A 13,332-nucleotide genomic window follows, 5' to 3' on the forward strand; every position below is an offset into this window, starting at 1 on the left:
CTAACAAAATTGTCATAAATGTCCAATTCTAATTTGACATCCTTGTGAAACATTAGTGTTGAAGCAGAGCTTTCTGTTATGCAGTGACAGAGCACTCATGATACTTCTGTATCATTTGTGGTAAATCATCAGATTTGCAGATAAAGGTTGTTCACTTTCACAGCTTGATCTGAAATAGCTTTTTACCTATTTTCTTTTTCTTATTATGTTTCTTTTGATCCAGTTAAAATATTTTGGCTTGTATATTATCCATAGAACAAGAGTTTGCAGCAAATTATGTTGTCGTTTAGTACAAGTCATGCCAAGTATTCAATATTATGAATAGAAGATCACTGATGATTAGTGGCAAAGCTGTTTCTTTCTTTTTGTTTTAAATTTTACTTTCATGAAGGTGGGGCAAGGTGGGAGAATCTCATCAGCTTCACTTTGATATTTGGGGGTTTCTTCTTGTTTTGTTTTGAGTCTGTAATGCTTCTAGAAGGTTTAGTTTTAAATCAATACAAAAATATTCTAGGGAAAAAAACCACCCCATGAATAGAGTTTTGCTTCATTTTCACATTTCTTAGGTCTTTTCTAGTCCTCAGTTGTGGCCATGGGTAGAGCAATGTAAAATAAATACTAAAGCTGCAGTTATGAAGGAGAAACAAAAAGTTGCTTGGAAACATTGCTTTGGAAAAAAATTACTTATCTCTGTTTCTTTTTTTAAAGAACATATTAATCCAGTCTCCCCTTTGTTCTCTTTCTTTTTTTGAAACATAAGGATGAGACAAAGAGAAACTACCTGCTATCGCTGTCCCTTCAGCGATAAATGAAATGGGGAGACAACTAGGAAAACCTAGTTCTTATTCACTTCTTGCTTTTATATGCTTGAAGTAATCAATGTGTGTGTATGTTGAAGGGAGTTTGTGTATTTGCTAGAGAGATTAGCATGAAGAGATCCATGTAAGTGGTGTTTTAGTGCAACTCTCTTCCTTGTCCTTTGCCTATGAATCTTGCATTAAAAGTGTTGCAAACAAAATCTTCCTTCTTTTTCAACACAAGTCCTCCACTTTACCTACCAACAAAGTACAAAATGCTGTTTCAGAATTAATTTTACACTTTACTCTCTTTTTCATCTGTTAATCTGTATTTCTTCGATCATTGCAGGGAGAAAAATATTCAGAAAAGTTAGTCTAACTTTCAGTGATTCTCCTGTAGGTTAAGAAAAGGTTAAGGAAAATGAACAACTTAATGTTGTGTGAAATACTAAGTGAATACAGCAGGGGTAAGTAAATGCAAGTGAACTTAAGAACACTAGAGGGAGTGTAGAGAAGGAATCTTGAGAAAACAGGAAAATAAAAAACAATGGAGCTGTTACATTTTTGAATAGAGGAACTGTTTAAATCCAAAGAAAACCTGTTTTACTGCAGTCAAAATAAAATACTTCCAGTTCTTGTCTTTCTCTTCTCACTCTCTTGACTAAGGCTAATTAATGTCCCTGTATAGACATATATATACACACATGCACTCATATACATACTCACATGCACACACATCTGTGTCTGAAAACTCCACTCAGGATCCTAATAGGTTGGATGCTATAAGAAAAGATTTAAAAATAGAATACTATGATCTGCTTAGTTGCAAACTACCTTTCTTCTCCCTCCTCCTCCCTTCAAAAAAACCTCATAGACAAAGGAACAGGATAAATTAGGGTAGTCACATACAAAACTCTGGAAATAGCAATGAAGGGAACCTTTTAACAAACCAGATGTGCTCCTGCCTCAGCTAAAGCTGCCTGTGTGCTAGTTTCAGAGACAGATTCCCTGGCTATCTCTAGTGCCTTGGCATTGGAAGTGCCATCTAAATAATCCTCTTCATCCCATAATTTGTTGTTTTTCACAGACAGTTTGTATCCCCGCTCCTCCATGGCTGCTGCCTGGACCTTGCCAGGTTAGAAATAGTAGTGTATTTCCAGACAGCTTAAATGTTCTTATCATCCAGCTGTGACAGAACAGCCATGGCTAGATTCTAAGGACTATATATACATGGTTGTAATCAGTGTCACTGTGCCCTAACAGCATGGAGTATACTTCCCTATTCCCTTCTCACCAAATATCAGCGTTAATTGGCCAGCTGTGCTGTTTCTGAGCAAGCAACATTAGGCTGGGACATACTAGGATCCAGACAGAAAGAAGCTGGACAGGAATATTCTTAGGATACAAAACATTTCCCCTGATGCTCCAGCCTGTTCTCATCCAATATTTGTCCAGGACAAAGTCATCTGTGAAAGCCAGAAGTTAGGTCATTTAAGTGTTTGATACCATTTAGGAATATTCCCAGAAGAATTTTGCTACTAGAACAAGGCATTTAATTCCTGCATCTATTCACCTTTCCTGTAAGAGGATGTCTGCAAAATGTTCGTATAGCTGCCTCTTCAGCCTAGCTTTGACACTCTGATGTGCTTCACTTACTGTTAGAAAAACGTACAGCATTTATAGAACTGGAAATCCCTGGCAAGATATATGCAGAAAATGTGACATGGAGGAACCTGTATGTATTGTCAGGCCTGTGTTGCCTTTGACACTGTTAGGATCACACCTCTGGTAGTTGAAGGGATTATAAAGCAACTGAGACTAGGCCTGTCTAGGTGACTCCTTGCTTCGCAGGCAGCTGAACTGGCTTCCTTTTTTCTGCCCCTAGACTTTGTTCTCTCCCCGGTGTTTCCTGCCTTTTTGAAGTGGTAACCAGCCAGCTCCTAGGGTCAGCTTTAGTTACCCTCCATCAGAGAATTCTTTGTGTTTCTTCCCTTAAACCCAGGATTTTGTGTTGGAAACATTATTGTCAGTGACACAAAGCCTCATTTCTTTCAAAAATAGGTCTTTTGACATAGGAGGGATGTAATCTTAAGAGGTGTCGCTGGCTCTCAGAGAAACTTAACAGATTTCTGAAATCATTTGAACTTTGGTCTGTGGAGGACTGGGCTGATTCCTCATTGTACTTGCTTTAGTCATTCACTTGAGAGATAGTCTTTACAGGCTTATCTTGGGCTAATTCTAAAGTCAGCTTCACAATAGTTGGAGTGCTAGTCCTGTAATAGGGTAGTAGTTTAAGTGCTGCCAATAGCTTTAGGCTAAAATGTTGGGATTGAAGTATGTGATATATGCCAGCCAGTGTCTAGTTTTCTGATTCAGAGTCCTCTGATCCCAAATTCCACACTTTTCCCTAGGCTTGGTCGCTTTTCCATTTATACTTCTCTTTTCAGCAGTTTGATACGCACTATAAGTGAGTGAGCTTCGTTGGATCTGTGCAATTTTATGGTAAAGGGTGTTTGGGCTGTCAAGAGTGAGGGAGCAGGCAGATGATCTTTATTGTGGAGTCTAACAGGAGAAGAAATTGTCTTTGCTACATGTTTGTGTTCAGCTGTATAGCCTAGAGGTGCTGTAAGGGCTAGCTTGGATGGTTGCAGATGGGACACATGTACAGTGGGCCCTAGACAGTGCGGTCTGGACAGCACTCCAACAGACCAGTCTCAACATAACTTTTCTGCCTCAAAAGTAGGTCACATTTGGATCTGATATTGCTGCTTCAACATCACTAAGGCCTACAAGTACATAATGCTTCAGAAAATAAAATACCTTAATGGGTGCTTAAAAACAGAGCTGAATTTCTAATTGAAAGCTTCCAAAGGTACTCTTTCCTGACTAGAAAAGAATTCTAAAAGTATGAAAGTATTTCAGGGAGGGAACAATTTTAAAGTGGTCAATGACTTCTTTTAAGCATATGTGCATCTATAGCGAGTCAATACAAGTGAGTATATTGAGGGGAAAAAGTAAAATTGCGTGGGGATCAGCATATTCAAGTGAAGTAATGCCCAGAGGTAGTCTCTTGGGATTATGGGTAATCATCTATAAAGCACAGAAGCCCTTAACTCATTCTTATGGTAACATCTGGAATGTGGAGAAACATTACTTTTTGCTGCAGGAAATAAAGAAAAAAAGACTGGACTGGCCCCTGAGTTCCCGCTGTTTAAAAGCTTGCGATCGAGAATTTGTTTATTGGGGCATATAATTTGACCTACTTAGACATTTTTTGACTCTTTCTGGTGAAATTTGTTTCTCGTATGTGTACCTGAATATATTCTCTGGATCTAATGTACTGCTGAGTTCATCTCCTTCAGGCTATTAGTTTCAAGCTGTGAGCAGATTCAGGCATACATTACCATGTTGGCTCTGTCCAGTTTCCAATTGGAGGATCTCTTGCATAAAAAGAGCAAATTATGATTTCATTTCATATTTTGAGATGACTGTCCAGTGCTTCAGAATTTAAGAGTTCGTTTAAAAAAAAAGTGTTCTGAATCATTACAGATCATGATTTGTCATAATATGAATGGTGAGTGGTTTTTATTCTTTATACTTTTATTCAGTGTTAAAGTACTATATGTTGATTTTTCATTTGCATTATCCCCACCTTCTCATAGACATATGTTAAATCATGGATTTTAGTTCAATTCTACAACTGCTGTTAAAAAATTATATCCCTCTTTTCTTTCTTTTTTTGAAATATTTTCTGACCAAGAAGCTGATACTGTGCTAGTAAGGCAACCTGTCCAATAACCTTATTTCTTGGGGCAGTAAATTGAGGTAGCTCCACTGAGCTAAAGCCTAGACTAAGTATTTCTGAAATGCTTATGATGGGTGTTACAATTACATTATTACATAGATGATAAAACAATTTCAATTTATTCATCTTCATCCTTAAAAAAAAAAATAAATCAAGTACTATATAGGCATACTTTTTATTCTAGTTCAGGTTCTTTCCAGAAATTCAGTAGGAAGTACAGGAAGCTCGTGCTTCTCAGATAGCCATCACATCAGAATCCAAATGTTTTAAGTATGGAAGTTTAGATTCTGGGATACAGTTTTTTGTCAAAGGATGAATTCTGAGCCAGTTCCAGAGAAACAAGGGAAGGTGTATACGTGAAGTCCTGTGTATAATGTACAGAGAAAATCCTACAGACTGAAAGCTACTATGCTGGCATTTTTTCCATCCAGGAGTTTCTGGTGAGGTATAAAAATGCTGTTTAGTGCTTCTTCCATTCACACAGTTTTCTGTGTTCAATGCACAGAAGAGCTTTTATGAAGTAACAATAATTAAATAGTACCCCCTTTCCAGTAGCTTCTATTCCCAGAGATACCTTCAAATACTTTTAGTGGCACAAGTTAATTGTGCTATTATAATAAGTGGATGTAATTAGCAGTTTTATCACAGTAAAAGGTTCCCTGGGCCTCTATTTCAAAACTAACTTCGAGATTGTAGTGCTGGTATGCATTAAAATGCATCAAAGTGTTCAGAATGCTCATGTATGTCTACAGCAAGTAAATATTGGTAATCACTGCAGAACTGAATGTCAGGAAATGTCATTAATCAGCAGCTGTGAAAAGAAAATTTACACACAGACAGTAATTTTTTTAATTTTTTAGAATATTTTAAGAACTAGAAATCTGTGTTGCTTTTTTCCCAGTCCCATTTTGGACTTGGTTACATGCTTTAACCCTCCCTTTGTGGCCAGCATCTCTTAATCTCTAATAATTTATAGCTCTTTATCAGAGAATGTCATCACCACTGACTAACTTTGAGGTTCCCATGAGAATTTCCCTTTCTTGCTTTGACATTTGAGTGAATTGGGTTAGGGAAGGAAAATCCCATGCATGGATATCAAGGCCTTCCATCAGGTAGGTTTGTTGTTAAAATAAGGTTCTGCAAGCTCTGCTTTGTCTCCTACAGATCTACAGTGGTCTTCTGAAGACTCTGACATGGGAGAAAAAGTAGGAAGTAGCCCAGGGCATGCCTTCTTACCAGCACTTCAGTCTGGGTTAATTTTCCTGGAAAAAATGTGACAGCTCTGACCATTTCATCTTTTTTGAAGCTTCTATAAGAGCTTGACTGCAGTTTGAAGTTGCAGACCATCTGGTCCAGCAATTACGGTCCGCTGTATTTGCACTGGGATGTTATAGATCTGGGACAGTGCTTGAAACATTAACAATGGTGATCAATGCAGCTACTTGTACACACAATGAAAAAGATTATGCACATACTTATATGTAGGTGCATCATTCCTTTATGCTGATGATTAGCAGGCTGTCTGTGGAAATCTTCATTGACAGTCCAATTAAAAAAACCACCTTTGAGCCATGACTTTTATGAGTTCTGTGGCCCAAAATTTCCAGTTGCCATAATTAAGTATTCTCATTTTCTCCTAAACAGTTCTAATCTTTTGTTTTACTGCTGGATCTAGAATAAATGAATTACCGTTAACAACATTACCTGTTTCAAAATTCAGTAAGATCTTTGTCGGCTGTCAAAACATAATGAGTGCTCAAGATAGTAAATGAATAAACCTCTCAACTGAACAGAATTAATGCACTCTTATTATCTTTCAGATGCAGCTCAAAATAACAATGGATGTTGTTCTTTTTTGTTAGAAAATGCACATCTGATTTACTTCTGTTAGGCAGCAGGGTGCTAATCAGTGCAAAGTATGCTGTGCCACTTAAATTTGAGCTTAGAGCCCTTGCTCACACACCAGTACAAGAGTCATGGTGCAGTGTGTCCCAAGAAAACACAAAATGAGACCCCTGAAATGAAAACTGGGACATGCAAAGGAAAATAAAGTCCATAATGAACTGGTGGGAATATGGATACTTTAAATAAGAATGATTTGTGCATTGTTCCATGCAAACACAGCGTATACAAATAAGGACATGCATAAGCATAGATCGCACCTATGCACACGTATGTATGTATGTATATGTGTACCTTTCAGCTTTTGAAGTAAACTACTTCATTTGATGAATTACATGTTTGCTTTACTCCACTGCTAGTGCTGGAAGTTTTGCTATTAGGGCAATTTTCAGTGATTGCATTAAGCGAAGAATATTACTACAGCGAGCTAATGGCTAGTTGTCAAAGTCACTAGAAAAAATGTTGTAAGGTAATAGCAATATTGATTTTAATGAATTAACACTTTTCATGTGTTTTGCTGTATATGGTATTTATACTATAAAATGCTATATGCTATACATCAAAAAGATGTTTAAAACATCAAAAACAAAAACAAAAGTCCTGCACTTAAAGAGGAACATAAAATTTCCTGCTGGGGATGTGGAACGTGGAATGCCATCTGTATTATATGGTACTGAGAAAACTGATTATGTTTGGACCTCTATTTCATAGCAGATGGGTTCATTAAATTTAATAGCCTCCAGAGCCTTTAGAAACAGTGTTAAAAACATGTGGAACATGCTGAGACACTTCACTTCTCGCCCCACAGTCATTATAACTCTGGCACAGACTATAAATATTACAGTACTTTATTTCCATTGAAACAGATTACTATTATAATTATTTTTCCTAGTGTACATTTACATGAGAAATGCAGAATGCAAATTGCACTTTTTCAAACTTTGAGATATGCAGTTGATTTCTTTAAATGCATTTCACAGTTCTTTGCACTTGGAGGCTTTGATATAGAACTTATTTTTATCTTCTTCCTGCGACACCAGCAAGCAGCTGTAATGACACAGCAAAGCTAGGTCTTAAGCAGCTCTGCTCCCAATGTGGTGCAAATAAGACAAGCATTGTGTTAAACCATAGAAGGGAAGTCAGAGCAGTGTTACATCTTGGCTTTTAGCTATATATTTATCCTCTTTTCTAGTATTTTATATGATAGGGTAACTACAGTTTGACCTTGGTCTCTGTTCAACTTTCATCACTGGAGCATAGAAAGATGAAATATCTAATTTCAAATCAGAGTAGTTCCTGCAGAAACATTGCTTTAAACAGAGTAAAAACTCACCTCTTTTTGAAATATTCTCAGAATTTGATAGCTAAAGGAATATTTTAGTGCTATTTACTTTTTGATTTTAAATAATGTTTCAAATGAGGACAGGGAAGTTTTACCATGTTTAAGTGCTTTGACATCTGTCTAACATTCTTCCCCCTCTTCATTTATATGTTCTGATATTTGAACTAAATTACTTTTTTACAAAATTTGTCATATTTGATCACAATTTTTTTCAAAAAATAACCCAATCCCAGTAACCATATCGGCTTGTTCTCGTACAGTGTAATTCTCAATAATGCTCTTCTGTTTCCACTTCCTTTCCTACAAAATGCTGTGACTATCCACACTTTTACTGTTTTCTGAGGTCACTCTTCCTTTTAGGTTGTACTGACCATTTTAATGTGGATTTTCCCCTTCTTCACATCACTAATTTCAACTCCAATTTTGTCACTGACTGTTGCTGATACTATTATCAAGACCTGCCAATTTTAATAAACCACCAAAGACCTACTACAGTAGATGATGTATGAGGACAGGATTAAATGACAATACCTTCCTCATATAATTTAAATTCAAAGTAATAGGTGAGACTCACCAGTTGCTTAGAAAGGGCAGAGAGTGTAAGGACACAATAAGACAGTATAGGTCAATGCAATAAGTAATTATTGCAGTATGTGAAAACATGCCACAAATGCATGGTCGAGTCCTTCAAATTGTAGTGTCCACTTCTACAGGGTTCTCACACAACTGTTCTTTGTCCAAGTCTTAAGAATCATGGAGTCCTTGCTTATGTTTGGTTAAACTTAATTTCATTGAAGTATTTGGGCAATCCAGTATTTACTGCTCTAATAGTGTTTCAAAGCAGTTACATTCACAAAACACATTCTTGTGATTAAATTTTGGAAATCGGAAAATTCAGTAAGGTTTCAATGTTAAAGGAGCACCTTTTGCTGTTTTGAGAGCTGTCAAGCGCAATGATATTACATCAGGACTTTGTTGTGAATTGTTAAGCTTTTCTTTGCTGCTTTTGCTGTAAACATGGTGTGTCTTGTGACATGATTGCTTTGCACCAAATTACTGTTTCTTGTACGAAAACTGATCGGATGTATGTGAAAAAGAATCACAGAATTACAAATGTCTGTAGGTTTCTCCTGCTGGATACCATCCCACTAGTTACTATATACAAATTAGAGAATTGCTCTGCTGTTGAATTTGATTAACAAGCATATTCATGCCAAAAGGGTATTGGTCTCATTTGCAGACACCTGCACAATAGAGATAGAGCGGCTTGGGACCATTTCCAGCTGCAGTCTGCCAATGACATACCGTGCCTTTAGGTGAGGGGACAGAAAACGCTTTTCATTTCCAGCTTGTTTCACAGGGAATTTTCTGGTTTTGTTGCAACACAGAAATAAAATCAAAAGGTGACAAGTCACTAACTAGAGGGAGAATTTGTTTCTAGGTCTCTATATGCTATGGTGAATCCAACATTTAGGAGGATATGTCTATTCTTAGTGAAAATAACTACTTAAAGACATTCACAGCTGATAACTTTGTCTTTCATCTTATTGACTCCATTCTGAGTGAAATTGAGTTAATTATAAGGAAATTGTAGCTATTTTGTCAGATATATTACCTTTTTTCTCTCCGTTTTTGTCTTTAGTTTTCACATAACAGATTTTTTATGGTAAATGATAATGCAGGAAAGCAATGAATTTAGTATAATGTACTAAATCCCATCCTTTGATCTCATATATGTCATTCTTTGACTTTCTGGAAGAAAGAGGGCAGTGAAGATGAAATATACTTTATCTGCACTGCTGGAGTAAAAACCGTATTAAATTATTGGTGCCATTCAAGATTTGCTGCAGTGGCAGAATTCAGTGCAAAAAGGAAGAGAGAATAAAAGGAAATAATCTCTTTTGTCTATTATTCTGCAGATACTGAAGTTGTTAGTTATTTATAGCCCTCTTTTTTGTATAATCAGGAGATTTCACATACAACTCAGTCATGCACACAATATAGTATACACATTAAAGGTAATGTTTATCACAGTCATTATGACTAATATTTACTTTGAAGTTAGTAATTTCTGGAGAAATTACTCAGAAATACACTTTATCGTACAAAGAATAACAGGATGTTTCCTACTGATGTTCTTGCTGCTGGAAAGCAAGGCATTCGACCTTTGTCCACATCACTGTATTTTGTCAGATCAGATCTTTCCAAGCAAGCATTTCCCTTAATGATTAGTTGAAAGATGATCTAACCAGTTGGTAAATGCATGATCTTCAGCAACATCAGTATCAGCAGGAGAAATCTTAGAACACTTACAAGTGTTTTTGCTGGAATTCATAAGACCTATCTCACCTGCACTGATGTCAGGTTTTTTAGGGAGGAAAATGTAATACTCCTAAATGTTAGTTTACATTGCCTAGTTCTAGGTAAACTGTTAAAATCTCTAAGGACTCTGTACTAAGGCTTGACATAAGGAGCCTACAGGGCTATTCCATTTAAGGGCTTCTTTTACAGAGCATGACTTTTTTTTTTTTTACAGTAGTGTTTATTTAGTGGGACATAAATACTACAAGAGAATATACATTAGAAACAGTATACTAATGCCAAGGAACAATACAACTTACAGAGCTTTCTAATGTCTTTTTGTTCTGTTGCAGCCAATGACCTCTGTATAATAATAATAAAGGCCTCAGTTTTCAATATTGTTAGGTTTTTCCAGAAAACTGTCAAAAAACCCCCCAAAAAAACTACCTGAGTCAACTATATGCTTGCATTCTATATGGGTTACAGTTGTTAATTCTTCTTCTTCTTTAATTTACTCTGCAGTAAATCAGTAGTATATCCATTTATGTACCTGGAGTTACACTGATGTAAAACAGAAGGCAGATTCATTGTATTAAATCTCAGTTGAAGGGGCTTGGATTATACTTCTATTGATTGGTGGAACAATTCTAGCATTTTCTTTCTTGGATTAAAGTCCTTAAAGCCTCAAAAATTCAGGAGTTACAGTGAACAGCAAGTTGCCTTTATAGGAAAGAAAAGTTTAATTTTTTTTCCCTCAACCGTCTCCTTTTTGTGTTACAGTTCAGTTTAAGAAAATGGAGATACAGTGAAAGCTGATCTTGCAGTAATCAGGTTTTTTATGATCACAAAATTTTTTGCTGTGTAGCCAACTACAAGATAATGGGATTTATCATATTTTAGGCCCTAGCATACCTAAAAATGACCATAAATGTCTGAAAACAGTTCTAGCTCTGAGATAGCTGATGGAATTTTGAGGCCTTTTCTTGTGAGTTCTTGCAATGAATGAGTGAAGTAGGGGTAAAATTTTCTTGACCTGCTGGATAATGTAATAAGGGTAAAACAGCAGAAGGTGATGAAGAAATTTGCCTCAGGCCAAAACCATTCCTTGAACTAGATTTCACAAGCATTGTATTAAATAATGAAAAACTGTGTATTTGAAATTAACTTAAATCATCTAGAAATGCTCTCAGATTTGTGATCTTCCAACAAATCAGTCTCTTAGGTATTGGCCATCAGGTCAAACTGGTTTTTACGAAGCTTTGAACTTTCAAGCTGTGCAGCATAATAACAGAAAGCTTCTTCCAAAATAAAAAAGCAAGAGAAATGTAGCTCTTTCTACAGAGTAAGTGAATCTTTATAGAGCCTGATGAATTCAACTTGCAGTGTGACGAGTCCATAAAATGCTCCATGGCTTTTTTGATAAAGTGTAGCTACAAAATCTCGGTGTAAAACTAGAATGGTGAGATACATTAGCTACAACCTTAGTAGAAGGGTATGAAGACAGAACCTGTTCCTCAAAACAGAGCTAATGAACAAGAAACAGTGTTGATTATGCCATTTTATCATTTATAATGGCAGCACTAGCCAGATCTGTGGTACCAAGCTATGCACAAACATATAAAAATATTATAGAAAAGAGAAAGAATGTATTGTTAGATTAGGAGTTTATCCAACTAAGATATTTCACGATGTTAAATGATGGAGCATTTTCTAAGCTTTTTTTTTTTAAATTCTTTGTTTTATCATATATTTTAAAAAATAATGCTTGTAACAACTAGAGACTTAAACCTGCCCTCTGATCTTGTACATCTCTGTTAGGTAATAAAATCAGTTGCTTTGCTTATGCATGTGAACCTGAAACACACGTTTCTAATTTGGAGACACATGATGTCCACCTTGCTACTACAGCATAGTATTTTAGCATATTGTTAACTTATTTCCAAAATACACGTTGGACATTTGATTCTCAAATGTTTATACAAAGCCTGGACACAATTTTTATGGGGATTTGTTTTCTGGGTTTAGGTGGTGTGCCTTCTTCCCTCACAAAGCAAAACAGTACATTAACACATCTATCTGAGCTCAGTTCCTGGGTTTCTGACTGTAGCTTTTATGCAGTATTTTCGCATGCAATTTGTTCCTTCTTCTTCTTTATGCTTCATCTGAACTTTTGCAGATGTGCCTTAAGATGGATCCATTGGTGTTTTGCCCTTTCAGAGGCAAATTGATAAACAACAGAAAAGATGATTCTCTTTGAAAAACTGAAGCTTTTCATTTAGTAGTTGTGCATAAACTGTCTCTCCTGCTGCTTTCTAGTGCCCTTGATCTGTGATCATATCTGGATTTGTTCTTCTCAGCGAATGAAATTGTGCTAACACTTTTGCGCCTTCTTTCTTCCTTTAAAATGCATCCACTATTGTTTATCATCTCAAATAATCTTATGAGCATATGTTATCTAATCTCATGCTCTTTAGCATACTGCTCCATTCAGAGCAGTTCTGGGCCATCGGTTACTGATATAACCTTCAAGGTATTTTGTGCTAGCTAAACAAAATTTGTACAAGAGTTTTGCTCATTCAGAAGTGATAAATGGGGAAAAAAAGAATAAAATATAATAATTATTGGGAATGTATTTGTTAGGTAAATAACAAAGCAGATTGTTCCCTCTATAAGAATGTTCAATATTTTAATTCTAGAGGATAATTGGTTCTAGCACTTAGACTACTGGTTCCAGTCTTTGCATCAGACTTCTGGAATCAAATAGTTGATTTAAAAATATTTTTGGAAGGACTTGTTTCTAAGCAAGTGAGAAAGAGCAAGTCCAGTTAATTACACCCTCCCCCAAACCCAGCTCCAGTTTTCTTTGCTTTGACCTTCCTAGAATCTTTTGCATCACAGATTCATGTTCTTACAAGGTCAATTTAGTCCTCTAGTTATCAAAAGCAGATAGATTACTTTTATTGTGCTGTTTTTTTCCCTGTGACTGATTCTTTTGGTCTTGTTCTTGCACGCTGAACTTCAGTCATTTGAAGTCAATCCATACTTTGCCAATTTTTTCCCCTGTGTTTATGTGTTAAACATTCCACAGTAGTTCTGCAAGTGCCTTGATTTGTCCTGGTATTAGTCAAAGCTTTCCTTTTTCAATTATAGGTTCATTGTTTTCATCATAAAGTAAAAAATCAGCA

At 36.1% G+C, this 13,332-nt stretch overlaps 1 protein-coding gene across 1 annotated transcript in view; it reads left to right on the forward strand.

Annotated features, from left to right (window-relative positions):
- The window catches only part of CACNA2D3 (calcium voltage-gated channel auxiliary subunit alpha2delta 3), a 463,311-nt gene that overhangs the window by 303,158 nt on the left and 146,821 nt on the right, over nucleotides 1-13,332 (forward strand). The window lies entirely within an intron of this gene.

The sequence above is a fragment of the Gavia stellata genome, chromosome 12 (genome assembly GCF_030936135.1).
Source record: "Gavia stellata isolate bGavSte3 chromosome 12, bGavSte3.hap2, whole genome shotgun sequence".
Taxonomy (NCBI): Eukaryota; Metazoa; Chordata; class Aves; order Gaviiformes; family Gaviidae; genus Gavia; species Gavia stellata.